This window comes from Microtus oregoni, unplaced genomic scaffold (assembly GCF_018167655.1).
Source record: "Microtus oregoni isolate MIOR12 unplaced genomic scaffold, Mior012 000054F_ref0000373, whole genome shotgun sequence".
In the NCBI taxonomy this organism is placed as follows: domain Eukaryota; kingdom Metazoa; phylum Chordata; class Mammalia; order Rodentia; family Cricetidae; genus Microtus; species Microtus oregoni.
In genome coordinates, this window is record NW_024543830.1 from 3,497,445 (window position 1) to 3,524,857 (window position 27,413).

General features: G+C 51.6%; 10 non-coding genes across 10 annotated transcripts; 5 read left to right on the forward strand and 5 right to left on the reverse strand.

Moving 5' to 3' along the window:
• Window positions 1-585: 585 nt before the first annotated feature.
• On the reverse strand, window positions 586-656 carry Trnag-ccc. The gene has a single exon. It is a non-coding gene; the product is annotated as a tRNA-Gly (tRNA).
• Window positions 657-3,646: 2,990 nt separating this feature from the next.
• On the forward strand, window positions 3,647-3,810 carry LOC121438111. Its single transcript, XR_005973056.1, has one exon. It is a non-coding gene; the product is annotated as a U1 spliceosomal RNA (small nuclear RNA).
• Window positions 3,811-8,255: 4,445 nt separating this feature from the next.
• On the reverse strand, window positions 8,256-8,327 carry Trnae-cuc. Its single transcript has one exon. It is a non-coding gene; the product is annotated as a tRNA-Glu (tRNA).
• Window positions 8,328-8,735: 408 nt separating this feature from the next.
• Trnag-ucc lies at window positions 8,736-8,807 on the reverse strand. The gene has a single exon. It is a non-coding gene; the product is annotated as a tRNA-Gly (tRNA).
• A 716-nt stretch (window positions 8,808-9,523) lies between these two features.
• Window positions 9,524-9,595, reverse strand: Trnad-guc. Its single transcript has one exon. It is a non-coding gene; the product is annotated as a tRNA-Asp (tRNA).
• A 391-nt stretch (window positions 9,596-9,986) lies between these two features.
• On the forward strand, window positions 9,987-10,069 carry Trnal-cag. Its single transcript has one exon. It is a non-coding gene; the product is annotated as a tRNA-Leu (tRNA).
• A 749-nt stretch (window positions 10,070-10,818) lies between these two features.
• Window positions 10,819-10,889, forward strand: Trnag-gcc. The gene has a single exon. It is a non-coding gene; the product is annotated as a tRNA-Gly (tRNA).
• Window positions 10,890-15,884: 4,995 nt separating this feature from the next.
• On the reverse strand, window positions 15,885-15,956 carry Trnaq-cug. Its single transcript has one exon. It is a non-coding gene; the product is annotated as a tRNA-Gln (tRNA).
• Window positions 15,957-19,438: 3,482 nt separating this feature from the next.
• On the forward strand, window positions 19,439-19,512 carry Trnan-guu. Its single transcript has one exon. It is a non-coding gene; the product is annotated as a tRNA-Asn (tRNA).
• Window positions 19,513-24,260: 4,748 nt separating this feature from the next.
• On the forward strand, window positions 24,261-24,332 carry Trnae-cuc. Its single transcript has one exon. It is a non-coding gene; the product is annotated as a tRNA-Glu (tRNA).
• The last annotated feature ends 3,081 nt before the right edge of the window (window positions 24,333-27,413 follow it).

Consider the following 27,413-nt stretch of genomic DNA (forward strand, 5'->3'; position numbering starts at 1 on the left):
GGCGGAAGCCTCTGAATAAAAATGTTTGAATGCCTTCTACCTGCCCGTCTTATCCTCTTTTTCCTGCCTAGAATGTCGGTGTGTGGGCATCTTCTGCCATGAGAATAAAAACCTCAGGCTAAGGTGTCTGAACGGAAACAGGAAGAACTTGAAAACAGCTGTGGGCCGGGCGGTGGTGGCGCACGCCTTTAATCCCAGCACTCGGGAGGCAGAGGCAGGCGGATCTCTGTGAGTTCGAGACCAGCCTGGTCTACAAGAGCTAGTTCCAGGACAGGCTCCAAAAACCACAGAGAAACCCTGTCTCGAAAAAACCAAAAAAAAAAAAAAAAAAAAAAAAAAAAAAAAAAAAAGAGCTGTGGTGGTGATATTCGATATTCTGTATCTGTAAGCTTGTGCCTGGACTCTTTGACACACGGAAGACATTACTTATCTGCTTGAGCCTCTATTAGTCAAATTCGCTGCCAACGTTTCAGCCAAAAACAGTCTGAAAGAATGGAACTGGGTCCTAATCCTGTTTTCTCTGCTCACACCAGAAAACCTTACAGGTGGGTGGTAGGCAGAAGGGAAAGAAGAAAAAATTTAGACTGCACTGGCCGGGAATCGAACCCGGGTCTCCCGCGTGGGAGGCGAGAATTCTACCACTGAACCACCAATGCACCCTGCTGGTGGTACTTGACAGCACAATAAACAAAAGAATCCATCCCATCCATCTCCATTTTCACTGACAGCAATGCAATCCACTATCTCCATACGTAAACTGTAAATACAGTATCTTGTGTATTTCTCAGTGTTCAGGAGGAGGAAATGGCCTCCTACATGCTAGGCAATGAAAAAACCCAAGTCCTCTCCCCTATCAGTCTGGGCCAGGTTTGCCCCTCAAGAAGTTTTGGCTCTTGTCCCACTGAATTCCTTCGAATTCTGCCTGTCATGACACTGAAGTTTCAGCTCATTAGACGGGAAATGCTAATTCCAGTTCAAACTCGTGGCTCTGAAAAGCCTCCCTGGAAGTTTACCAGACCTAAGTAAGGATACCACTCAAGTCAGTGTTACAGGAGTGTGGGAAAGGGGTGACGGCTCATGAAAGCTAGAAGCCTTTCCTCTCCCTGTAGAGCATCCTGTGTCTTAAGGAGTCCTCACCCCATGCCAGCCAGCATGGAATGTTTCTACCAGGAAGAAGTTGCTACATCCCTCAGAATGCAGCTGAGTGCACAGCGCAGCTGCCTGCAGGTAGCAACACTGCATGTTTTGAGCAGAAACTAACAGGCACTTCGGAGCCCTCCAACAATCGCAATTGCTTTCTGGGGCGTCCTACACTAAGCTCCAAGGAAGCCTGGCCAGAGAGACCTCTTAGATTTCTGCCATGCTGCTTGTCCAGGGAGAAGAAAATCCAGATAGTTCCAGTGATTCCCCCCTTGCCTCGAGAGCCGCCCGTCTTTACGAAGCCTGCTTTCCTTTCCAGTAGTTGAGAATAATCCAAGGCCAGTGTTTGCTTCCCTGCCGTGAGTAGGGTGGGAATCAGGATCTGGTTAGTGCCACTGCCCCCATTCCTCTTCATCTACAGCGCTACCGGTTGACAGGAGTTCAGGGTCTCAGAACCAAGCAGTTCCTAAGGAAGCCCATTCAGCTCAGTCTCCCCCACAGCACAGCTTCAGAGAACAGAGAAACCAGACAGAAACAACCAAAGGAAAAGGACCCTAATTCTACACCTCGACTTTAGGAAGACGCACGAGGTATTCTTGAGTGGGGAACCACATTCTCAAACTCCCCTGGTTTTCCAGTTTACTTGCCTCTTATTAAACCTCTTATTATATATGTTGTGATCTAGCTGCCCTCACTCCCCCTGACCTACAGCGGAACTTCTTTGTGGTCCGTAATTGACAAGGATGTTTCTGTTCTTTCTGGCTGGTGGTTTTCCACAGAAGCAGTAGAGGTATGAAAGGCTGGGGCAAAATAAAGGTAGCTGTTCTTCCACCTGAAAAGAAGCCTCCGTGTCTCAATCCCAGCACACACACACACACACACACACACACACACACACACACCCGCCCCGCCAGTCTTGGCATCCAGGCTGCGCTGGCGCGGCAATTATACATACTCCTATTTCAAAGAGAAAGAAAAGGGCTGTGTGAGTGTGCAGTCCCTCTTAAACCTACAGTTAGTTAATCGCTGGGTAGCTCCAAATCAAAAGACTGTGCATGAGTGTACTAGACTCCCATGCTGCCTGTCCACTGGGTGATATAGGAATTACAGTGCATATCCCTATCCTACAGGAAAGTTCTAAGGGCCTGTACTTGAGTTCCAAAGATTCTGGTTGCATTTAAATAAATGTATGCTGCAGACGACTGTAGAAGCCACTCCTCCATTCGATGCATTTCTAGGCAGCACCTTTTCACTTTTGGGAATAAACTGCTCACAGTCTGCACCCCACGGGGGGTGGCGGGGGATGGTGATATTCCCTACACAACACACATCAGGAGTCGTGGTGGCGGGGGATGGTGATATTCCCTACACAACACACATCAGGAGTCCTGCGCTTCATCTGTACCAAAAGCGAAAGCCACATTAGGTCCCTGATTTCATTTGCTTAAATAACAGAAGCAAGCGTCTGCAGGTGACTCCCTGGTTGGTGTCCCCTCTTTCCTTTCACCCCCCAATTTATGTTTGTACTTTTGTTGGTTACAACAGACTTTTGGATACCTTGCTTTTTGTTTTAAAACGGAAACAAAATTGCCAGGCTGCCTCTGAGGGCTGAGATTAAAGGTGGACACCAGCCCACTCTTCCCAAGAAATTTCTTACCACATGTGCCATAGTTCAACGTGGTCTCATTTAATATGTTGTGGCTTTTGCCAACTCCCTGTTAAGATTTTAACAGCGATAACACTACAGCAGTGGTCTCAACCTTCCTAACGCTGGGACCCTTTAATACAGTTCCTCATGTTGTGGTGACTCCAGCCATACAATTATTTTCCTTACTACTTCATAATTGTAATTTTGCTACTGTTATGAATCGCAATGTAATTTTCGCTGTTTCCCGATGGTCGTAGGCGACCACTTAAGGGGTTGCGACCCACACGTTGAGAACCACTTCTCTGCAGGCTAAGATGGTGTGTTGCAGATTCTCTCCCAACTGCCTGACATAGGCGACTATTTAGGGGTTTAAGATAATTCAAGATGATTTGTCTCTGGGTCTTCAACACTCCAGCTCTCCGCAAGCAGACAAGTTCAACAAGGCAATGGAGTGAAGAGGAGGGGCATGGCATCTCCCCTGGGTCGGTGATGGGCGTCATCTATACAGATTAGGTACCAGAAGGAGCCGAGCAAGATGACATCGTTACCTCCCAGGTGGCGGGTACGTTTGTTGGCCAGGGACAGGGATGACGTCCTTCTTGAGGCCACGAATGTGGGCGGAGCCTATGCAGATAAGGGTCGCGCAGGGGCTGCCGGGTCCGTACCGACTGCGAAAACGCGAACGATGTTTAGGATCTCTACTGGCGTGGAAGAAAAGAAGCGCGGGTCCGCGGGTGGGAGCGGGTCGCAAGAATCGAGTAGGCTTCCGGGGAGACCGTGGAGCAGGCACGGTTAAGTGACCGTGTGTTAAGAGCGGAGGGCCGGTGGGGCTGAGTGGGCGCTGCGAGGGAAGAAAGCATACTTACCTGGCAGGGGAGACACCATGATCACGTAGGTGGTTCTCCCAGGGCGAGGCCCACCCATTGCACTTGGGGTGTGTTGACCCCTGCGATTTCCCCAAATGTGGGAAACTTGACTGCATAATTTCTGTTAGTGGGGGACTGCGTTCGCGCTCTCCCCCGGTAATTGTACAGAGAAAGAAGACTGTCATTTGGCACTACTAAATTAAGTACCCAGTGACCGTGAAGAGTAGTTTCTCATTCTCTCTCACCCATACACAATCCCTACCCATGAGGAACAGACGCAAACTTAGGGAAGTCGACTCCGCGCAGCAACTCTATTGAATGTTCTCCTGTGCCAAGATGGCTCTTCCTCGCAGGTTCCGCACTGGCTCCTGGCCTTCTGAGACCTAGGCTCATGTAGGCTGCTCATTGGCAAGTCGTCTGTCCGGGGAGCTTAGCTTCCCTATCCGGGCCCAATCGACCGGTAATGCTCAAAGCCTTCTCCAGCGAGCTCAGGGTGTCCAGACTCTGTGTTGCGCACCTTCTCTGGCCTCCCAAGTCTAGGACCGTGTGTCCCTTCCTGCGGTCCTAATCCTCTTTGTGCTCGACTGCGGTGGGTACCACGAACGAAAACGTTCACTCACCTGTCACCGGACTCAACCACCGCCCACCGGCAGAGAAAGGGCCTGTCTCACCACAGGAGACAGACTGCCCTCTGCCACTTGTCAGTCCTTGACCAGCCTGAACAAAGGCGAGTGGGAGTGGTCGTGACCACCGCAGTTTTTGTTTTTTTTTTTTTTTTTTGTCTAAAGAGAACCCAGGAACAGAACCAAGTGGGGCTCTTCAGTTGACTCTTGTTGGCAGTCACAGCTCAAACAAGGTAGCCGAGCAAGAGAGACCCAACGTGGTGGCTTAGAGATGGGGATTTTACCCTGGCTGCTGCTGGTGGTGGTGGTGGTGGTGGTTTTGAGGTATGGAAGCGTTGGGTTAAGGGGGCGTTGGAAATGGATGGGAGCAGAGACAGCCTGATCTCCACTAGCAGGTCCTGGGACCATCTGCTGTGTTTCCTGCACATTTATTTCTGAGTAGGGACCAGGATCACGTCATATTCTGATCAAATGTGTAACTTAGAGAAACCTTGAGGCCGGGCGGTGGTGGCGCACGCCTTTAACCCAGCACTCGCGAGGCAGAGACAGGCGGATCTCTGTGAGTTCAAGGCCAGCCTGGTCTACAGAGCTAGTTCCAGGACAGACTCCAAAGCCACAGAGAAGCCCTGTCTTGAAAAACCAAAAAAAAAAAAAAAAAGAAAAGAAAAGAAATTGGACACCAAAACAACACATAATCCAATAAAAAAAATGGAGTAAAGACATAAACAGAGAACTCTCAACAGAGGAATCTAAAATGGCTGAAAGACACTTAAGGAAATGCTCAACATCCTTAGTCATCAGAGAAATACAAATCAAAACAACTCTGAGTTTCCATCTTATACCTGAAAGAATGACCAAGATAAAAAACACTGATGACAGCTTATGCTGGAGAGGTTGTGGGGAAAAGGGAACACTTCTGCATTGCTGGTGGGAATGCAAGCTGGTGGGTACAACACTTTGGATGTCAGTGTGGCGATTTCTCAGAAAATTAGGAAACAACCTTCCTCAAGACCCAGTAATACCACTTTTGGGTATATGTCCAAAAGATGCTCAATCATGCCACAAGGACATGTGCTCAACTATGTTCATAGTAGCTTTGTTTGTCATAGCCAGAAACTGTGAACAACCTAAATGCCCCTCGATCGAAAAATGGGTAAGGAAAATGTGGTACATTTACACAATGGAGTACTACACAGCAGAAAGAAAAAAAAAACTCAACAGCTTGAATTTTGCAGGAAAATGGATGGAGCTAGAAAGCGTTATTTAGAGTGAGGTAACCCAGACAAGAAAGATTATCACATGTATTCACTCATAGGTGGTTTTTAAACATAAAGCAAAGAAAGCCAGCCTACAAACCACAATCCCAGAGACCTTAGACAACAATGAGGACACTAAGAGAGACTTACATAGATCTAATCTATATGGGAAGTAGAGAGTAGAAAAAGACAAGACCTCCTGAGTAAATTGGGAGCATGGGGACCTTGGGGGAAGGTTGAAGCGGGGAAGGGAGAGGCAGAGAGGAGAGCAGAGAAAAATGTAGAGCTCACTGAATATCAATTTTAAAAAAGGGGGGGGGAAAGACCACTCATCCTCTCATGGAGGCATCTGCTCAGCTGAGAGTCTCTCTTCCCAGATGAGTGCAGGGTTTTGTTAAGTTCTCCAGAAACAAGCAGCACGGTTGACCCTGCCCCAACGCAGCACAGAAGCCGGCGGTTTTTTGTTTTTTTTTTTTTGTTTTTTTTTTTGGTTTTTTGAGACAGGATTTCTCTGTAGCTTCGGAGCCTGTCCTGAAACTCCCTTTGTAGACTAGGCTGGCCTCGAACTCTCAGAGATCCGCCTGCCTCTCCCTCCCGAGTGCTGGGATTAAAGGCGTGCGCCACCACCGCCCGGCAAGCCGGCGTTTTTTTGAACCATAACCATTCCTTTCTTGTTCATCCCCAAGAACTCCTTTTATTCCCGAAAGCACGGGATCGGCTCTGTCCCAGCAATACCCCACTCCTGGTACCGATTTCAGTCTGAGTCAGGCTTGGGATTGTTGCCATCAAACACCACGACCAAAGGCAGCTTGGGCGGAGAAGTGTCGGTTTCTTGGGCTCCTAAGTCCCTCACAGAGGGCAGCCCCGGTAGGAAAGCAGAGGCAGGACCTGATGCGGTAGGTAGCTGTCGGTGGGGGAGGTGCTCCCACCTGGCTTGCTCAGCCTGCTGCCCTACACCTCAGGACCACGTGCCCGAGGATGGCACGCCCCTGACCACAACCACCCCGGCTCTGCCCCCGCACCCCAACCACCATCCCTACCGCCTGTCTGCTGTCTGTCCCACAGCAATCATTCGATCGTTCATCGCAGGCACATGCTAGAAAGACCTTTTCTCCAAGCAGAGTCCCTCTTTCCAGCCAGAAGGGCCGAGCTGAGGAGAAACCAGGGAGCATAGAGGCAAGCGTGGATCCTTGCCTTTGGCATGCGACGGCCCCATTCGGACACCTGCCAGCGTAGGCTTCTCCGATGTCTTTTTTTTCCCATAGCCTTTTCATGGGAACCACACAACTGGCCCGGCAGCTTGCTGGACAGACCCTTCCCAGATCCAGCTCGACACGGGTATCTCTCCGTGTCATTTATTGGGAAGGCTTCAGGGCGGGACTGGGTTGAGGTCGGGTGGGAAAAAGGCGTGTCTGCCCCCCCCCACCCCCCCGAGTGGGCACAGACTATGCCTTCCATCGAGGCGGAGCCGAACCCAGCGGTAAGCACACCACCATCTGTCTCCGTGCCCCGGACCTGCTGACAGGGTTACGACCGAGGGGACCCACCCGGCAACGGACCCAAAACCTAGGTGGGCAGAGGTTCCGCTCCAATTTCCCGACTCACACAGGTACCTGCACCGCTTGTCCGCGCACACAAGGAGCCGCAGAAACAGCGGCCTTAAAAGAGCCAGGCTTGGCCTCAGCTACCCCCAAGCCGTTCTGGGGGCTTTCTAGGAAATCGGGCCTAGGGTCGGGCACTGTCCGCCCTGCGGCGATGCGGAAGCTTAGTAACCACACCAGGTGCTTTCCGCATTCACCCTGTCTGTTATCAGCACCGAATCAACACCACCCCACAGAGCACCCCCACCCACGGACGGACACGCGCTCTCCTCCCGATTCCATATCAACACTGCCACCATAAACGATCACTTAGAGACCCTGGAGTTTTGCAAGATACGCATGCCTACGCTCACACACATACACACAGAGGACAGAGAGAGACAGACATATTTACACACACACACACACACACACACACACACACACACACACACACTGTAGACTGGAACGAATCACTGCATTTGCTTGAAGTCGGCGCTCAGTTGTGAAGAGCAGAGGAAAGGTCCCAGGGAGCGTGTGATGCAGGTGTGGCAGGTAGGGCAAGCAAGACTGTTTCTTGGAGACCTAAGAGCAGGCGATAGAGTGAGGTGGAGACTCAGTGGGCTCCATGAGTGGGTCGGAAGCTTGCGCGAGAGCGCTGCGTGTCGGGTGTTTGTGTGTCGTCGGTGTGATAATGGCGGTGTGTAGGCTGGGTGTGTCGGGCCGCAGCAGGGCTTAGCTGGACAGGCCCTGAGGATTTGGTGTGTGCAGGAAAAGACGGTGGGCGTGAGTGGGAAGCAAGGAAAAGGGTGGTGAGTATGCGGGTAGAAAGCGCCAGTGAGGCTGCAGGCTGTTGGGTTGCAAGGGAGGGTGTACGTACTTACGAGTGGAGCGGAGCAGCAGGGACTGGCGGCGACGCTCTTGGGCAATAGGTAAGAGAGGTGATGTGGGGATAGTGCCTCCCCCCCGTGCAGGGCAGGGCAGGACAAGTGTCAAGAAGGGGGCGAGGTGGCGAGGTGTCCGGAGGCAAAGATGCCAGCAGGGTGTCGCGGCGACGCTGTTGGGCAAAAAGTGAGAGAGGTGAGGTTGGGGCCTGACAGGTGTCAAGAAAGGGGAGAGTTACAGAGTGGAAGAAGAGAAACTTCCCTGACCGGGAATCGAACCTGGGCCGCGGCGGTGAGAGCGCCGAATCCTAACCACTAGACCACCAGGGAGCGACGGACAGAGTCTGACGGTGCGCACCTCTCGTGGGCAGCCAGAATCTTAGCCAGTCTGCCAAGTTGACTGACTACCAGCCGCTCGCCCCAACCGCCCTCCCGCCTGCCCGGCCGGCAATACGCGGCTGGCATTGGGCGCCCATGCGATCGATCGGCGCCTGCCCGTGCCCCCTGGCCCTGCCCGTCCCCTCCCTGCCCTGTCTGGTGCCCGGTGCCCTCTGTCGCTTCTCCGGCAAGCCGGGCGCCACTTCCCGCTAAGACGCCACACTCTCAAAAGGTCTAGAACCTCCTCCCATTGTGTGGTCGTTCGGCCCGCCACGGCGCAGTGCAGTCTCGGGACAGGCGGAGAGTCGCCGCAGAACAGGGCCACTGTCGGCCCTGAACCTTGGCAAAAGGCGGATCCTGTGCGTTGGCCGGGAATCGAACCCGGGTCAACTGCTTGGAAGGCAGCTATGCTCACCACTATACCACCAACGCCGTACTGACACGATGACACACACACACACACACACACTCACTCACACTCACACTGACACGATGACACACACACTACGCAGGGGACTGCCGCCAGCCAGCGGACAGCGACGATGTCGCGGTCGCCTACCAGGTCTTCCCACCCTGCCCCAACCTCAAAGTCAAAGCCGAAGCCGACACCGACGAAGACACCGACACCCACGCCAACCCCAACTGGGCCTCCGCCGCCGAGCACGCGTTGTTCCTCACCATCCCATGCCACCCTGTGCTGCGCGGCGCTCTCGCCTCCTGACTGCAGCAACCGGGCCAGGGCAGCTCACGCAACAAGGGCCACAGGAGCCAGGGAGCAGCCGGGACAACACCGAGCGGGCACGTCACCACCCAGAGCCGCCTGGCACAGCGGTGGCTCAGGCACCGAGGGTCGCACGCCCCCGGCTCTTACACACGCCCGGCCGCCTCTTCAGTGTGTGTGTGTGTGTGTGTGTGTGTGTGTGTGTGTGTGTGTGTGTGAAGTCGCCTCCCCAGGCGTCAGAGCCCTGGGCCAAGCGCCAGGTTAGGGACCCGACGGCCGGGAGGCATGTGGGCCCGCCTGGCAGTGGGCGGCCCGAGCCCGGCTCTTGGGCCAGAGGACCACTGTCCTGGCATTGGGTCGAGGGACCAAGCAAGCAAGGATGACCAACGGGCCAAGGGCCGCCGTCTGGCTAAAAAGGATGATGTGTCTCCCCGTCGGGGAATCGAACCCCGGTCTCCCGCGTGACAGGCGGGGATACTCACCACTATACTAACGAGGACGGCGACGACGACGCCACCCTCCCTCCCTCTGAAGCACCGCGGACCTCCGCACCCATCCCCAAAGTCTCCCCGACGCGGCCAAACGCCCCTCCCACCAGGACGCAGACCCGCAGCCACGTGCGACCACCGCGTCCCAGCCCCCTAGGCCCGCCCATGCCCGCGGGAGACTCTGGTCCCGTTCCTGGGTGGTCCCGCCTGGGCTGGGGTGGTGTGGGGAGCCAAACTGGAAACGGGACCGGGACCGGGACGAGACAGGGAACGACTTTGGCGCCTAGTAACACCTCGACGTGGACCCGGTGGACACCGCTCCACGCTTGCAGCTTGATCACCCAGACCCACACTAGCCCGGGTGCCCCGACACGACAGATCCGCCGCGTGTTCACACTCGTAGTCAGGATGGCCGAGCGGTCTAAGGCGCTGCGTTCAGGTCGCAGTCTCCCCTGGAGGCGTGGGTTCGAATCCCACTCCTGACAACCTCGCCTTTTTGCCCCACCCCACCAAACCTGTGACTGCCTCCTTCCACCGCCTCTCCGACGACGCCCAAACTCCCCTCACGCCCGCAACCTTCTCTCACACGCCTGCGCCTGGAGGAGCGCCCTGCTCTGAACACCCGACACTTACTGGAGGGCAGCGGCAGCGGCGCGTGCTGGATACCTTGCTAAATTAGCCACCTCCGGGGGGTGCGGAGGGAGAGGCTCGATTCCTTGAGGGCGCCGATCCTGAGCACCCCGCCAGCCCAGCCGGCCGGCCCAGTGCCAACAGAGGACCTCATCCATCCCTACCCGACACCGGCACTTCTTGGCCCGGCCCTCGAGCTCACCACCCCTTTCCCGCTCGTTCCTGCTCCTCCAGCTCCTGCGGGAGAAGCCCACTGCGCCCATCCTCTCGGGCTGTGCTCGTCCAGGCTTCTTCTGTGCGCAGGTGGCCGTCGCCAGCGCACATTTGCCGACCCTTGCTGCGCGCACCACCGGCCCGCAAGCTCGCTGGCTCGCTAGCTCCTCGGCTGGCAGCAGGAAGAAGCAGGGTTGATGTGGGACCTAGGCGTCCCGGAGATGGGAGAGTCGAGGCTCAGCCGCGAAGCCTCAGTCTGGTCCCGGGACTCTCTTGTCCGTGGCCCTTGTGTTTGCCTGCTTGGTCCATGGGGCCAAGTCCCGGCATCTAGGTGTCAGGGGGAAAAGAGGAGCTAGCTGGTCCTGGAACCCAGCTGCCAGGCCAGGCCATGGCATGGGTGGTTCAGTGGTAGAATTCTCGCCTGCCACGCGGGAGGCCCGGGTTCGATTCCCGGCCCATGCAGGGTCCAGTCCCTTTTGGTCCTCATGCACCCAATGCCCTGGGTAGGCTCTGGATGACTGGGTTAGTGGACCCAGCAGCCTAGTCCTCTCTCCTCAACTGGGACGCCGTCACCCGCCCTAACCATCGCTCTGCTACAGCTACCACTCCACTTCAAAGCTCCTGACTCACCATCCCAGGTCCACACAGTCGCAGCCGCCATCCAGCGCCTCCACTTTTCTTATAACTCCACCCCGCGGCACTCACACCCCACACCTCCAGCCTCCCACTCCACAGTGCCGTCCACGCACAGCCTGGCTCTCCCACAATCGACACTTACTTGGTGAACCTCTCTTGGCGGGGACCTCAAAAACCTCCCTAGCCCCAGACCCTGTTCTGCCTCCGTTGCCAAGGGACAGTCACGCAGGGCACCAGGTGCCTTCTCTCCCCTAATTCTTCACCAACAGCAACTCTTGAAGAGCCCAGAGAGCTTCAGAGCTCCCGGGCGACGGCAGCCGGCAGGAGGTCTCTCTCTCTCTCTCTCTCTCTCTCTCTCTCTCTCTCTCTCTCTCTCTCTCTCAAGATTTACTTTTTTCGCCGGGCGGTGGTGGCACACACCTTTAATCCCAGCACTCGGGAGGCAGAGGCAGGCGGATCTCTGGGAGTCCGAGGCCAGCCTGGTCTACAGAGCTAGTTCCAGGACAGGCACCAAAGCTACAGAGAAACCCTGTCTCGAAAAACAAAAAACAAAACAAAAAAAATTACTTCTTTTATCCTATATGAAGTGAGTTTTTCTTGCATGTATGTTCCTGTACTACATGCTTGCCAGTATCTCCATGAAATTTGGAGTTCCAGAAGGTTGTGGTCACCATTTCCTCTGCAAACCGAGGTTCTCTGCAGGAACAACAAACCCTCTTAACTCTCTTGCCTCCCCTCTCTAGCTTTTTTGCTAGTTTTCTGTCTCCTGCTTTCTGGACCTTGAAGGGGGGGGGCAGAGCCCTCATTTTCTGGGTCTGACTCTGAGTCTCTTTCTCTTGGTGTCTGCTCCCCACTCTCTGAGTGTAACCACTGTACACCCTGTCTCTGTAGAGCCTAGACTGGTGGTCACTGGTTCCAGCACAGACTATGGCAAGGGAGGGAGGTGGGGAGAGGAATCAGGATGAAGACATCAAAGAAGACAGTGGCCAGAAAGTCTGGGAGCTCCTAACCACAGGCTGCATGTGAAGCAAAGGCCAGTGACGGCACAGGATAAAATGTTGAAAACGGTAGGCTTCATAAGTTACACATGAACTCATGGCTCACGTGACTCTTGTGACCCTCTGTGATAGAGCTGGGAAGTGCTTTTAATAAATTCTTTTTTTTCTGGTTCACACTGACTTGGGAATCCCAGCAGATGCTCTTTGAACTCCTAATTCATGCCTCTAACAGGACTCTGCTCCTTCCCAGTGCAGATTCTGCTCTCCCACTGCTTAGGACCATATGCACCCGATGGCTGAGAACAAAATGGAGCAGGCTGTCACCTGTCAGATGTACCTGTTCTGTCGCTACTGATCTCCCTCTCCCGCAATCTCTCTGTCCTCTTTGACCACTACTGATCTCCCTCTCCCGCAATCTCTCTGTCCTCTTTGACCACTACTGATCTCCCTCTCCCGCAATCTCTCTGTCCTCTTTGACCACTACTGATCTCCCTCTCCCGCAGTCTCTCTGTCCTCTTTGACCACTACTGATCTCCCTCTCCCGCAGTCTCTCTGTCCTCTTTGACCACTGTTGCCTGTGCACACAACAGCTGCTGGTGCCGTGGCTTCCTGTCTCCTCACTGACACCCGCCCCTTCTGTCCATCCCCTTCCTCTTTCCTCTGCCCTCCTCCAACATCCCGGCTGCCATCCTGTGTGGATCCCTGTTCTCTACGAATATCCACACTCCTCTCTCTCTCTGCATCTCTGTGACTGCTCCTTTGGGGTCTTCCTCCCTGCCTCACATTAGCGAGCCATACTTCCTCTTCTTCCCTGTCTCCTTAATTCTCTTAACTGTGGACAGATCTCTTCCTGTGCAGGTGTTTCTTGGGGCCCGTCTTTCCTTGTTCCTCTAACATTTAAAGAAGCGTGCTGACATGGCACTGTCCTATTGAAACCCCTGCTTGCCTCTGTACAAACCGGGAAACTTCATCGGCCCTATTTCCCCAACGCCTCCCACTCTGAGAAAACTGAACAAAGGAATGGCCCTAAAAACCCAGTTCTAAATTTCTGGCAGTAGATGGAATCCACCTTTTTGACGAAGCCAGTCCACCCAAGTGCCCGCCCAGCAGCTTAGCTTTTGACCATACTTGGGCACAGTCCCAGCTTCTGGCCGGCATATCACCCCTTGCCTATGATCTATAAAACCTCGCTGCCAGCCGGGCGATGGTGGCGCACGCCTTTAATCCCAGCACTCGGGAGGCAGAGGCAGGCGGATCTCTGTGAGTTCGAGACCAGCCTGGTCTACAGAGCGAGTTCCAGGACAGGCTCCAAAGCCACAGAGAAACCTGTCTCGAAAAACAAACAAACAAAAAAAAAACCTCGCTGCCTTATCCCAGGCACTCGACTTCCCTAGTGCCATTCTCTGGGACTGGTGAACTTGCCTGGGAGCGATGTCCAATAAATCTGCATTTATCTGGTTTTAATTTGGTCTGATCTGGCCATTTGTGCTGGCAGAAACCTATAAACCTATCAAGCTGTCGTAAGGAAGAAATGAATGAATGCACCCACAGCTCCTCAGCAGTGGCAGGCACCTGGCGTACTTACTGCATGGACTTGGTGAATGGGAACGTTCCTGCTTAAGGCACGACATCAGAGACAAGACATTATAAAAACTGATGGCATTTAGGTTACATCCTCAGTACTCAACCGTGTGGCAGACCCTGTGACACCTGTCCTTCCTGTTCTGCAGCCATTCCTGGGCTAGGGGAGTTCCAGAACCCAAGTCCCCAGCAGGTCTATCTGCTCTCATTATATCCCATCCCTTCCCACCTTGTTCCTTTTTCCTGTCTTTGTCTCTTTATTATTGTTTTTTATGTGCATTGGTGTTTTGTCTGCATGTCTGTCTGTGTGAGGAGACCCCGGAACTGGAGCTACAGACAGTTGTGAGCTGCCATATGGTTGCTGAGAGAAGTGAGCCGGGCCATCTCTCCAGCCTGCCCTGTCTTTATCTCTTATTCCCTGCCCTTTGTCCCTCTGGGGCAAATAATTATCCTTTGTTCTGAGAACTTACTCTTGGGGTGTCCTGTGCCAAATACCAGTCCCTTCAGTTGGCTCTGGGCTGAAGCGGTGAAAATGGCTGGCAGTGCTGAGTGGCCCAAGCCCAGTTCATTATCACAACAGAAGGGTCTCCATCTCAGGGAGGAACAGGTGAAGCAGAGGATTCAGACAAGGGCTCTGATGAAGAGCAGACCGTGGGGAAGAAATATGACAGGGCCAGAGGTCTGTGACACACGGCTAACACTCAGGGAAACTCGACCAGGCTGGCGGCTCCCTCCTGTGTTCCTGTCTTCAGGTCCTTGCTGTGTGACTCTCATCACCCCACAGAGTAAACCTACTCATCTCAGTCAGGGAACGGAGAGTAAAACAAAGCAGGGACACCACCAAGACCACAGGGCAAGCAGTGAACTTCACTGGGGTTGCTTACAGAAGCAGAAATTGCTCAAAAGACAGTGGCAATCCAAAAGGCCATCACAGCAAGGATGACACTTCACAAAAGCGGGGAACCTGGAGTGCAGGAGCCTGCAGGCAGCTCAGGTGGTTTGAGAGTGTCTCTCTGCAGCCCTTACAGCTTGGTTGGATGCTTGTGGAGGGAGGGCCCTCGTGAATCTGCTCAGTTTCAGGGACTTCCTGAAGCGATTGGGCTGTTTACTCTTGAACTTCCTTGCAAGGATTTCCTTCCTTCACTGCCTTTTAACACCCTGTTTTAAGTTCCCCTTAGAACACCCACTGTTCCACTTCCCTTTTAAGTCCTATCTCTTAATCAAGCCCAGGCAACACTGAAGGTTTTAACAGCTACACAACAGCTCCTCTCCCTGGAGCCTTGGCACCTGCTTGGAGTGGGGAAAGGGGATGTGGGGGAGGAGCGAGAGCACTTCCAGCTTCTGCTTAATATGATTAATGTATCAAGGTGCCATGCTTAGGGCCCGTGTGTCCCAAACCCAGCATACCTAAGGTGCAAACCCCAGAATCCAAAACAGCAATATAAGTCTCTGAAAAGATTAATTTCAAGTGCTTACATTTATACAAAGGATTGAGTTTTGATTTACTATACATTCTTTTCTCTCAAGTTTATGCGTCCAGCCGGGCGGTGGTGGCACTTGCCTTTAATCCCAGCACTCGGGAGGCAGAGACAGGCAGATCTTTGTGAGTTAGAGGCCTGGTCTACAAGAGGTAGTTCCAGGACAGGCTCCGTAGCTACAGAGAAACCTTGTCTCAAAAAAAAAAAAAGTTTATGCGCCCAAATCTTATTATGAAAACAGCAGTCCCCTGAACACTTGAACACGTCCCCTAAGAAATGCTGTTATCCAAGAGTGCAGTCGTCATGTTGTTTGGTATTTATCTCATCTCTGAAAACTATTGTTTTTTTCTTGGGCCTGTAGAGGTAACTTGGGAGTTTGTGGGTTCCCTCCCTAGGCCGTGCTGAGGGAGCCAGCAAGGAGTCTACTGCATGGAAACCTCTGAGCCCCGGCCAAGTGAGGAGGCTTTCGAGGCAAAAGCCGTTGACACATGCCTGGGTGGTCGGTTCCAGAGGACCCCTGGGCCACAGCCGCTCAGCTCTTCTCCCAGCACTACCCGAAAACAGTTAGTAAACCAAGATCCAGGACAATATAAACAGACTGCAGAAAGGCAGCTGCAGTCTCTGCTCCCGCCTGAACTGCAGCAAAGCCTGCTCCTGGGCATCCAAGGACTCAATAGCCTCAGGTCAGGTCGCCCTAAGAGCTTTGCAGGGAACCGAGGATCTCCTCATTTAAATGAAAGAAAAATCTCCCAAGGCAAACATAAAGGTCCCACCGAGATTTGAACTCGGATCGCTGGATTCAGAGTCCAGAGTGCTCACCATTACACCATGGAACCAACACACTGTGATCTTTCCCTGTCTAACATTTCCTGGGTTGTGGAATGGATTGTCAACCATCCAATCTTTCCTGCTGACTGCCCTACTGTATTTCATCTGCACCTGGGAAAAGATGGGGAGCCCCTCAGCTCAGAGCTGGGAAGGAGTTCTTCCAGCCTGCATCATCTGTCTTAGATTGCCACTCCCTCCCATAGGCCTGACATCTGCAATAAATGGTGTGAGTCTTGTCGTTTGCCTTTTCCCCTCCACCCAGGAACACCAAGAGCAAGATTTGGAAGTTCCTGCCTTGCTTGGTCACCAAGCAGCCACAGTGGTCCTCCGCCACTTCCTATAATCTGTAAAAGTGGGTCAGCAGTGGAGGGAGATGGGACGTAGGGGAAGCTTCTTATTTTTCGTTATATATACGCATGTATACACATTTGGGTTTTGTGTTTTCTACAACAAATGTTTAAAAAAACAAAGTTAAACAAGCAGTTACATAAAGCATTCAAGATAGCGTTAATCCCCAAAAAAGTGAGGAGAAAGAGCACCTACTTAAATCATCATGGCCAAATGAATTAAAGCATGCAATTAATCAAAGCAAGCTTTTTTGATTATGTATGCCTTCTGCCTCCCTCAAATGTGGGCTTCAAGAGGTTAGCATTGGACATAAGGAAGACAGGGATTTTATAGTTTGGGGGGTTTACAAATGGGGGATTTGGTGGGCAAAATAGGTGGCGTTACAGAAATAGAACTTAACAAGGTGTCCATAACAACCTTAAAAGAAAGACAGGGTTGCAAGATGGGCATTCCATTCCAGCGGTTTTTTTTTTTTTTTTTTTTTCGAGACAGGGTTTCTCCGTAGCTTTTGGTTCCTGTCCTGGAACTAGCTCTTGTAGACCAGGCTGGCCTCGAACTCACAGAGATCCGCCTGCCTCTGCCTCCCGAGTGCTGGGAGGAAAGGCGTGCGCCACCACCGCCCAGCCCATTCCAGCGTTTTGAAGCAAAGGCATGGCTTCTGTTTCCTGGAACAGACAGCACAGGACCACTTGTTAAGGTGGGGCATCGCCCAGTCCTTGAGAAACAGAGGGTTAATCACGAACAGGAATGAACCTAGTTCGCCTTTACTGTAAGATGGCTCTAAGAGACCAGTATTGGCTCAGGAGCCCCAAGACCAACTTCCCAGCACAAAAGAGATTTATTTGCCCCAGAAAAAGGGAAGGGAAAAGGGAAAGGAGAGAAAAGGGCAAGGGAGAGGGGGCAGGAATATTTGTCCCAGAGGGACAAAGGACTGTCTCTGGATAGACAGAAGATGGACATGGCCCACAGGCAAATGGTGGTTTATAAAGGTAAAAGGGGAATGCTCATGTTAGGGTGAAGAGTTTAATTTTAATTGGGTATGTTAATTAGGTGAGTCAAATAGGGATTTTGATTGGTGGACTTTAATACTTTGATAGCTGGACCTTGGTAGTCAGCCTCAGGAGGAGGAGGAAGTGGCCAAATAAGGGACCAGACAGACCTTGGTGGCTAGCTTTAGGAATGTAATCTAAAGGTTTTTTAGCAAGGCAGAGGGAATGGGGGAGAAGAGCAAGGCCTGCCAGAGCCATCGGCTCAAGGGGGCTGGTTTCCTTCCAATGGCACGAGATGGAGGCGCGAGATGATGGAGGCGCGAGATGATGGAGGCGCGAGATGATGGAGGCGCGAGATGATGGAGGCGCGAGATGATGGAGGCGCGAGATGGAGGCATGAGATGGAGGCAGGCTGGCTCATCATCAGTCCATACTTGCTATGTTAAAACACCATATGTCAAACTGGAAAGGCTGACTATTATTTTCTGACTTACTTTTAATAATTGATTATAAACCTAGTGTGGAGGCATTTACCTTTTATCCCAGTACTTGGGAGGCAGAAGCAGGCAGATCTCTACAGAATCAATTCCAGGTCAGCCTGAGCTACATGGCTAGATATTGTCTCAAAATAACATAAATAAATTCAAAATTATTACATTGTAGTGTATTTGCTCATGCTTTGCAAAAAAAACATTTTTCAATAACAATACACACATTCGTCTCTTGAACAAATAGCTGTGTGACTCGCTGTGCGAGACAAACGCCTGCTCACTCCTGGGTCTCCACAGGTCCTCACTCCTGACCGGGCGGCTCCCACCTGACTGCTGGGAGCCACGCTGCCTAGTTTCAGACCAGTATATGAGTGTTTGTCCAACGGGTCTCCGGATGAGGCAAAGCCCCCGGGGACAGTCTCCCTCAGCAAGGACCAGTGGACTTCGGGACAGCGCAGAAGGCTGCTGGGACCATGCGGCCTGTACGCTGTTCCCTCTTACAAGGATTGGTGATTCTCTTGGCGGTTTTGGTGTCATTTTGTTAATCACGCATGGGACAGACATGATCATTCCTGGAAACCTCAGTTTTTCTCTAATATCTTCCCCTAAAATTCCTTGGGAGCTGATGCTTCCCCGGGTTCTTGTCTGGAGGTGTCAGTTGTCACTGCAGCCCCCAGCAGCTGTTCTAATTCAGGGCTGACAGATGGGAGGCAGAGCACCACGTTTGCTGTAAATGTGTTTTGAACGGCACTGTTATTTTTGAAAATGTGTGCCTATGTCAATCACCAGTTTTGTAAAGACAGGATGTACCTGGCTCCATATTCGGCCAAGCTAACAAAATTTTTGGTTTAAAGATGTTTTGGTGTAAAAGTTGGAAGAAAACATATTTTGCATATTTTTCTTGGTTTTTCGAGACAGGGCTTAATCTGTAGCTTTGGAGCCTCTCCTGGCTCTTGTAGACCAGGCTGGCCTCAAACTCCCAGAGATCCACCTGCCTCTGCCTCCCAAGTGCTGGGATTAAAGGCATGCGCCATCAACCTCCGGGTTTGCATATTCTTTTTTGCGGGAGATTAACGTTGGAGGATGGGGAAATTTGTTAATGTGGAAAAACATGCTTGTTTTGATGTATAAATAAAGACAGCTAAAGTTATTCGGGGCCAGCCACTGTGTGAAACTCATATGGCAGTCGGACAATTTATTTCTCGCGCCGAGCCCCTTTCTGACTCAGGACCTGAACCCAGGGTGGACCGCGGCACCTGTTCTCCCCTTCCTACCACCCATGGCCTTTCCTACGCTTGCCTCCCAGGCCCAAGCCCTGGACAGTGCAGTGACTCAGACACACGCTTAGGATGACCAGCCCCAGGGAACGATCGATCCTATAGCGTACGGGGGGCATCTTCACCCCGACAGCGTGGGGCCCCCCAGACTCCACGCTGGAGTGGCTGCGCGACCCCAGCATAGGAAGGTGCGGGCAGGACATGCGGGGTTCATGACTTCCGGGTGAGCTCGGGAAGCAGGCGGGGCTGCATCCCAACTGCTGCAACGCAGCGAGCACCGCGACCCTCTATTGAGGACCGAATTCTCTCCCGTGATCACCCCAAGGCGTGGTGGACTTGGTGACGCATCACTCAACATCCTGCCAACCTATCCTTTTTCTTCAGTGTCTCTGTGGCGCAATCGGTTAGCGCGTTCGGCTGTTAACCGAAAGGTTGGTGGTTCAAGCCCACCCAGGGACGGCTACGCCTAGTTTTAATACGTTCCTTAACTGACTGAAGTTCGCACTTACCTAGTACACCTCAGAAAACTTAAGAGAAACCATCCCAAGCCACAAACCACTCCCACCACCTCTAGGGTCAACAGTACATAACACTTCTCATCTACACAAAGGAAGTTTACAGACGTATCCAGGGCAGGGTTTAGACTGTGGGGGAGTGTTCATTGCTTACACTGTTCCTGCCCATTTTATTTAGTTTCTTTTAGACAGGGCTGGAAATTTCTCACCAGGCTTTCTCAAGTCCCTGATGCCTCCACCGCAGCAGACGTGATTAGAGGCAGGAAACATCACACCTGACAGCGACCTACTGTGAACCAGTTATTCCCCTGGTATTGTGCCCAGATTACGACCCCCAGAGAGGGACCACCAGAGAGGTCCAGACTGTAACTAATGTGTGTTACATTTGTGTGTTACTAATGTGTGTTACATTTGTTTATGTTGTGTGTTACTAATGTGTGTCACTAATGTGTGTTACATTTGTTTATGTTGTGTGTTACTAATGTGTGTTACATTTGTTTACGTTGTATTTCTTTCATTTTGAAAAGAAGTGATGCTGTTTCACCTTGCCTGCCTAAGGCTATTGTTGTAATAAAAAGCAGACTGGCCATAGCCAGGTGGGAGAAAAGATAGGAAGGACTGGCAGCAGAGAGAATTAGCAGGAGAATGAGAGAGACAGAGGGAGACACCTAGGGCTAGAAGTCAGGCAGGCCAGCCAGCCAGACGTGAGAGCAGTGATAGTAAGATACACAGAAAGAAAGGAAAGAATGGTGAAAAGCCCCAAGGCAAAACATAGATAACGAGAAACAGATCAGAATAAGAGCTAAGCTAGACGGAGCATTCATTTTTTATTTTTATTTGTTTTATTTTATTTTTTGGTTTTTTCGAGACAGCCAGTTCTGGAACTAGCAAATGTAGACCAGGCTGGCCTTGAACTCACAGAGGTCTGCCTGCCTCTGCCTCCCCGAGTGCTGGGATTAAAGGCGTGCGCCACCATCGCCCAGCAACCGAGCATTCATAACAAATAAAAAATCTCCATGTCAGGATTTGGGAGCTGGGTGGTGACCCAAAAGAAAAAGCTTCTGGGTGATTCTCCTTTTTCTGCCTCCACCCTGCGGCAGGAGTGCTTTGATTAAGTGTGTTCCGCCACATCAGCCTTTTAACCTGGGGACATAGTTCAAGTCTAGATCTGTAGGGCAAGTACTTTTACCTTCTCTTTCTCCTCCCACTTCTCTCTCATTTTATGGACAATTTTATTTTTTTTTTTTTTTTTTTTTAATAAAGCTGCCATTTCCGAAAAGTTGCAATTTTAAATATTTATTTATTTATTATACAATTTTCTGTCTGTGTGTATGCCTGCAGGCCAGAAGAGGGCACCAGACCTCATTACAGATGGTTGTGAGCCACCATGTGGTTGCTGGGAATTGAACTCAGGACCTCTGGAAGAGCAGGCAATGCTCTTAACCACTGAGCCATCTCTCCAGCCCGGACAATTTTATTGCATTTATTTATTTACTAACTGGGGTTGGGGTGGGGGACACAGCAGGGCTATGGAGGTTAAAAAACAGCTTGCAGCAGGGAGGTGGTGGCCGGCACCTTTAATCAGGAGAGGCAGTGGATCTCTGAGTTCAAGGCTAGGCTGGTCTACAGAGTGGCTCCAGGACAAAGAATCAGCCCTCTCCTCCAACAGTCCAGGGCAGGAAACTCTGCTCATCAGACTTTGCTTTGCTTCTTTCCTACTGCGATCCCGTGTGATGACAGAAGCAAAACGAGGAAGGGCAGGCTGACTCTGGCTCACAGTTCAAGGTCCATCATGGTGGGGAAGCCAGAGACAGGGACTTGAAGCAGCTGGCCCTGTCAGGAAACAAAGAGGAATGAGTGCCTACGGTCACCCAGCTCCTCCCTTCTCTCGTGTAGTCCAGGACCCCAGGCCGGGACTGGTGTCACACACAGTGAGCTGGTCTCATCATCCCAGCACAATCACAATAACCTCCATATATATTTCCTAGGTTATCATAGATTGTGCCAAGTGACAATCATCCCTGTCCATCACAGACATCGATACAGGAGCCTCAGCTCAGCCCTCCAAGATATTAAGCAGCTTGTAAATTGAGGAGGACATTCCTGGGAGGTTTGCTCCTTGTGTATGTATTTCTGTATGTTCCAGGGATCCTTCTGCTGTCACTTCCTGTTGGAGGCTGCAGACCCTTAGACCCTTGACTTTCTCTGCCTGCCCCAGAACCCTTTGCCTGCCGGAGTGAAGGGCCTGTTTTCCTGTGCCTGCAGCTGCTCTGAGCACGAGACTCTCATGGGTTCCTGATGGCAGGGGAGTGGTTTCTGGTGGGTTTACAGCTGAAAATCCCAAGAGCTGGGGTTAAGGATCCATATATAAGTTTCCCTGGAGCACAATAAAGTTGGCATTCTTGTTTCAAGGATGACCCTTGTCTCTGTCTGTGTGTGTATGTGTTTCAATCTCCAGCCCCTTGCCTGGCTCACGAACTGTCCAGTAGTCCGGGGCTACAACTTTCTTTCTATTTAGAGCACTTTCAGCCAATCCTTTGGGGTAGAACTGCTAGAGGTAGAGTCCCTGATTTTCCTAACTCCAAGAATCCTTTGATTTTTCTTTGGTTTTTGAAAACTGTTTTTGCTGAATCCATGAATTTGCGGTGATGATGTTGGGTCCGGGAGGGTCACACAAATGATGGAGGGACAGTCCACCGAGTCTGTTACATCAGGGGCAAACTTTATCCCAGAAAAAGAAAAAAAAAATCTCCACGGACACACAAAATTTATCAGCTATAGCTGTGACCATAGCCAGAGATGGGCTTGCATGGCTGTGGCAATGGGTGGTTTCCGAACTCCCCTTTTTTATAGCAAGAAGCAAGCTTTAGGCGTGAACAAATGAATTCCTACAATCTCGAGGTAATACTCAGATACAAATTGCTTTTTGTACCACGTTCACTAACAGGGTTTTCAGTTAAACTGTGTTTGTTTTTGCCCATTGTTTCTCTCTGGCCGTAATGGCCTGGGGTGGGGTGTTATCTATAAAAGCTGACCCTCAGTTTGCCCAAATCCCCAAAGTGTAATTGGATATTATTTATAAGCCAGAGCTGTGGGAATCTCTGTGGACCAAGGGCTAGAGCTCTTCAGGCCGCGGATGTGAGGAGGAGAACCGGGTCTGAGGTTCTCACTGCTGGAAGCGATCATCCCAGGAAAAGCTCCAGGACGCCCGCGGCCGCAGTTCTCACCTGGTCCCCCTCCGCCGAGGGACCCAAACTGGTCCACTGTCATAGGCGGCCGCGATTACCCTGGGTTCGGACGTGGGGCCCGGCGGCTCATGTAAGCGGTGCAAGCGTGGTGCAAGCGTGTGGCCACTTCGTTGTGGAACGGGAAACATTCTTGACATTCGGGACCGCATGCCAGTGCGGGAGTTCCTACGTACGGTCTTGCGAGGAGGAGGAAGGGCGGTCTCTCCTGGGTGGGTTCCTCCGGTGCCGGCCCGGGGTCCATCGGGTCCCCAGTCTCCTGGTCTGGAAAGATCGTCAGGCACCTGGCGCACGCTTCAGCTGGAGAGCACCTGCTCTATCGAACCTGGACACGAAGTGGCAGGAGCTTTGCGGGCAGCCAGAGTTGCACTGGGTACAACACAAGACTTTCCTGGCGACATATTCACCAGGGACAGCGTCGGCTTGTTCTCCTGACCCCTTAGCAGTTTCCATACATGCCAAACAGGACCTTGTTCGCTATCCCACAGACACAGTCGCTCAAAAAAACGACTTTGTGGGACGCGATGGGGGGCACGACCCTCGGGAGGCAGAGGAAGGCGGAGCTGGGTGAGCTGGAGGTCCAACCTGGTCTAAAGGGGCGTTCTAGACCAGTTAGGGTTACGTAGTGAGATCTGTCTCAAAAACAGAAAAGAATAATTTTCTAAAAGAGACGGAGAAAGGTAGAAGAGGCAGGAAGATGAGGGAGTGGAAAGGAATGTGAAGATTAATGAACACTGCGACGCCGACAGCAACTTGCTCCCCGCTGGGATCCATCTGGCTTTCCGCTGTAAGACGGGGACCAAGGTTCAGCAGCCGGAGCCGTCCCCGCAGCCTTAGATCCAGAAATCCATCTCCTTCCCCTCCGCCTAAATCCCTCCAGGCTGACAGGCGTCAGGGGTCTGAAAACCAAGGGGGTCTTCCTCCTGATGTCCGTTCGCCTGGATCTCACCCTGAGATCTCACAGCTGCGGGCCAGGCTGGCTGGAGCCGCAGAGAAACCAACACGGTGAGAGGAACGAGCCCAGTCTGATCCTAGAGTACTTCGGTGCCTGTCCGCTGTGTGATGGAGGTGACAAAGAAGGACAAGGAGCCCCTCCCTGCGTGAGCGTCCCGTGAGCCGGTTCCCACGACAAGAACCAGGAGGACTCCGCTCACCACGCTTACCCGACAGCTTCCCCACCAGGACGCCGAAGGTCGGAGGAAGAGATGTGCCATCCAGGCGCACTTGGTGCGAAGGCTGGAGTGGAGTGGGTTCCATATGCGCTCCCTGTCTGTGGGTTTCAGAGACAGACCTGTACCCAGTACCCAGGCAGTAAATGGGAGAGACGATGATGATGGCCAGGGACGATAGGAGCGAACACAGTGCTTGGCCCACCAACCTAAAAAAAACGAGAAAGGTTTCCTCTTCGGTGTTTCCTCAAGGCGGTCAACCTAGCGGGACATCTGTATCCCTGGTGGTCTAGTGGTTAGGATTCGGCGCTCTCACCGCCGCGGCCCGGGTTCGATTCCCGGTCAGGGAACACCTTTTAAGCAGCTTCTCCGCGGTTTTCTTTAACTTCTTAAGTTGTGCTCAGAACAGGATTACAATAGTCTTGTGGATCTTCACTGAGTTTCAAATAAAGGGGTTGAGAGAGGGGAATTGGGGAAACAACAAAAGTTGCGGGAACAGTGGCAACTTTGGAGTCTTCTCCATTTTACAGATTTCCCCTGGGGCATTGGAGAGTAATTCCCACCATCAAGATCTCTGGGTTGGGCTACCGTGGCCCCTTTCCTATGCCAGTGTCATTTCAAAGTTAGTGTTTCCTCTAAGACCAGGGAAAGGCTGTGTCCTCCTAGAGGAGCCCCCTCGTGTCCCTCAGAACCTGGCACCCACTTGGTCCAGACTCTAGGATAACACTGGCCTGAGCTCTATCCTTTTGTGATTTCTAGATTTCCTAATTTTGTAGAACTTACTGGTGGCATTTTATCTTAGCTTACAGAAGTCTTAACTTTATTTCCAACTCAAAGTCCTAATCATGCTGAATTTGCTAAATTTACAATACCAACTTTACCTGTGTGTATGTCAGTGTAGAACATGTGTTTGGTATGTGTAAGGTCCTATTTGAGCACTCAACATCCCTGCTCCCCTGAAAAAGCTGAACAAATAGGTGAATGTTTAAGTTTTGTTGATGCCAAAACACATCTCTTACCTCAAAGGGTAAGAGTTCAGTTAATAAATACAGAGAAATCAGAATGGTACAGAATAATGGGAAAGAGTAAGACAGCAGGACCTTCCCTCTGGGGAGCGTTAGAGGGGAACAGACCTGTATAGTAAGACTTAGAAATGGTTGTTTAGTGTCTGCTCCCCAGGAGAAGTCCTTTTCCCAAGGTCAGGCATTTGGATAAGGGTCTCCTTTCCCTTGGGGCTTGAGGAAAGTTCCGGTTTATTAAAGTGAGCATTCTTTAACCCTGGCCAGAACTTTCAGCCCTTAATTAACAGCTGGGCTGGTGCCTACTGTCAAGGTCAAGGCTAGCTTCCTCAAGCCCTGATTTCAAGCCACACCCAGCTCACGGTCTCACAGTTAATCCTAAACGCAACTACAGAGTATAAAAGGTGTAGTCTCCCCCCCACCCCCCAATTAAACGCTGCTGGCAGCCATCCTGATTCACCCTCAGATCCTGTCGCCTCCTGAACTCCACACTTGGTCTTTGGGACCTGAACACCTTTCCCCCACCCCCTCACCCTTCTCACCCCCACCACCTGCCAGAGCCCCTCTTCTCTACACTAAACAACAGCTGAAGCAAATCCAGGGCCACGCTGTCTAATTCGTCCCTGCTGGGTGCTGTAAGGGGATTGGAAAGATCCAGCGTCTGAAAACTCCCTTCGTAGTGTAGAGAGGCTCGATCTGTTGGATCAGGCGTCTGCCCCTCTGAGATCTGAAGACACACTGGGAGCTGGCACACTGGGAGAAGGAAGAGCTCCCTGATGAGATGGGAAAACTCTGACCCAGGCCTGCTTAAGCCTTTCAGACTCAAGCCTATGCTTCCGGTCATTTGTCATATTGATTTAAAGCTGGGTCTCACTGAGGGAAGCCAAGCCGGGAACTGAAGCTATGGAAGACCACTGCTTTCTGTTCTTCCCAGGATTTGTCGGCCTGCTGGCTTCTCATTCATTCTTTCCTCTTTATTTTTACTTACTTACTGGAGACAGAGGTCTCACTATGTAGTCCCAGCTGTCCTGGAACTCGCTGCTCCCAGATTCACCTTCCTCTGCTAGGATGAAACGTGAGTTGGCACCAAGCCCATCTGAGGCATTTTCTTGATTTAAAGATTTTCTTGATTTACAGATGTTCGTATGGAAAAACATGCTTGTTTTTGAAATATAAATAAAGACAGCGGGAGCTTTTCCCACCCGTCTCTTGTGTAAACCCATCTGGTGGTCAGACAGTTCATTTCTTTGTTCCCAAGCTCCTCCTCGACTCAGGACCTGCAGCGGCGGAATCGTGGGGCAGGAAAAATTGGAAAAATTCTCATCAAAGCAACAGCTCCGCAGCCACTCACCCCTGCAACAAGTACCTGCCTATAAGCAAGCGGTTGCCTTGACAACACAAACACTCCTACAAAAAGCTATGATGCTCGGTTACGTGGATTTTAAGAGTAAGAAAAGTTAATCCTGGGCAGAGAAATCAAAATGGTGACTGTGACGAGGCTTGGGGTTGGGATGACAAGAAAGGACTTAGACTTTTTAGGCTGTTGGAAATCAGTGGTTGGAACTAGAAGACGATGGTTTGTCTTGTCACAATTCATCAGGCTAAACTCTAGATATCTGTGCCCTGCAATCTGTATGAATTATACTCCAATCACTCACTGTGAAGAAAAAGTAGTTGGGAAGTGTCTTGGCGTTTAATTTTAGTGTATTGGTAAGATTATTTAAAATATCGCCATTGCGTGAGAACTCCGATCTCACTTCTAACTTAGAAGTCGAATATGGCTTGAGATAACAAAACGGAAACAAAACTTAAAAATGGATCTGGCCGCATCATGGCATTAAAGCGCTTTGCAGCGAGACTGACCGAGAGGCAGCCCCTCCTCCCTTGAGCCCAAACCAAATTCTCTTGCCTGTGCCTTGGGTGTGTACCAGGCAGTTTCCTTTCGTTATTCTGCCTCAGAATCCTAGGCAAGACTTGCATTGTAGTCGGAGGCAAATGCTGCAGTAACTGGATATTGGAAAGCAAAAGAAAACCATAGTCGCTCCGAAAAAGCCCATTCCCCCGTCTCGGATTCGAACAACAGTTACAGTGTTACTCGCAAATTACTAATAGCTACGCAATAGCTCGCGGATCCGGGCATCTAGGCAAGCATGAACTGCATGCAGTTCTTGAGTTTTCTTAGCGTGTGAGTGTAATGATCGTCGGCTTAGTTTAAAAATTCAGACAGGTAAAGTGCTCCGTCGCTCCTTCCCCTGCCGGCTCTTCTGCCTTCCTCTCGCTAGCCTTGGGCGCCCACAGAAACCCATTCGCGAAGCCTCGCCAGCCAACGAAGTCATCTAGCCTGGGGTTTGGACTCCAGCAGCTCCTGCGGTGTTCTAACCTAGCACAGCGTTCCCTCTCTTCTTCCCCTCC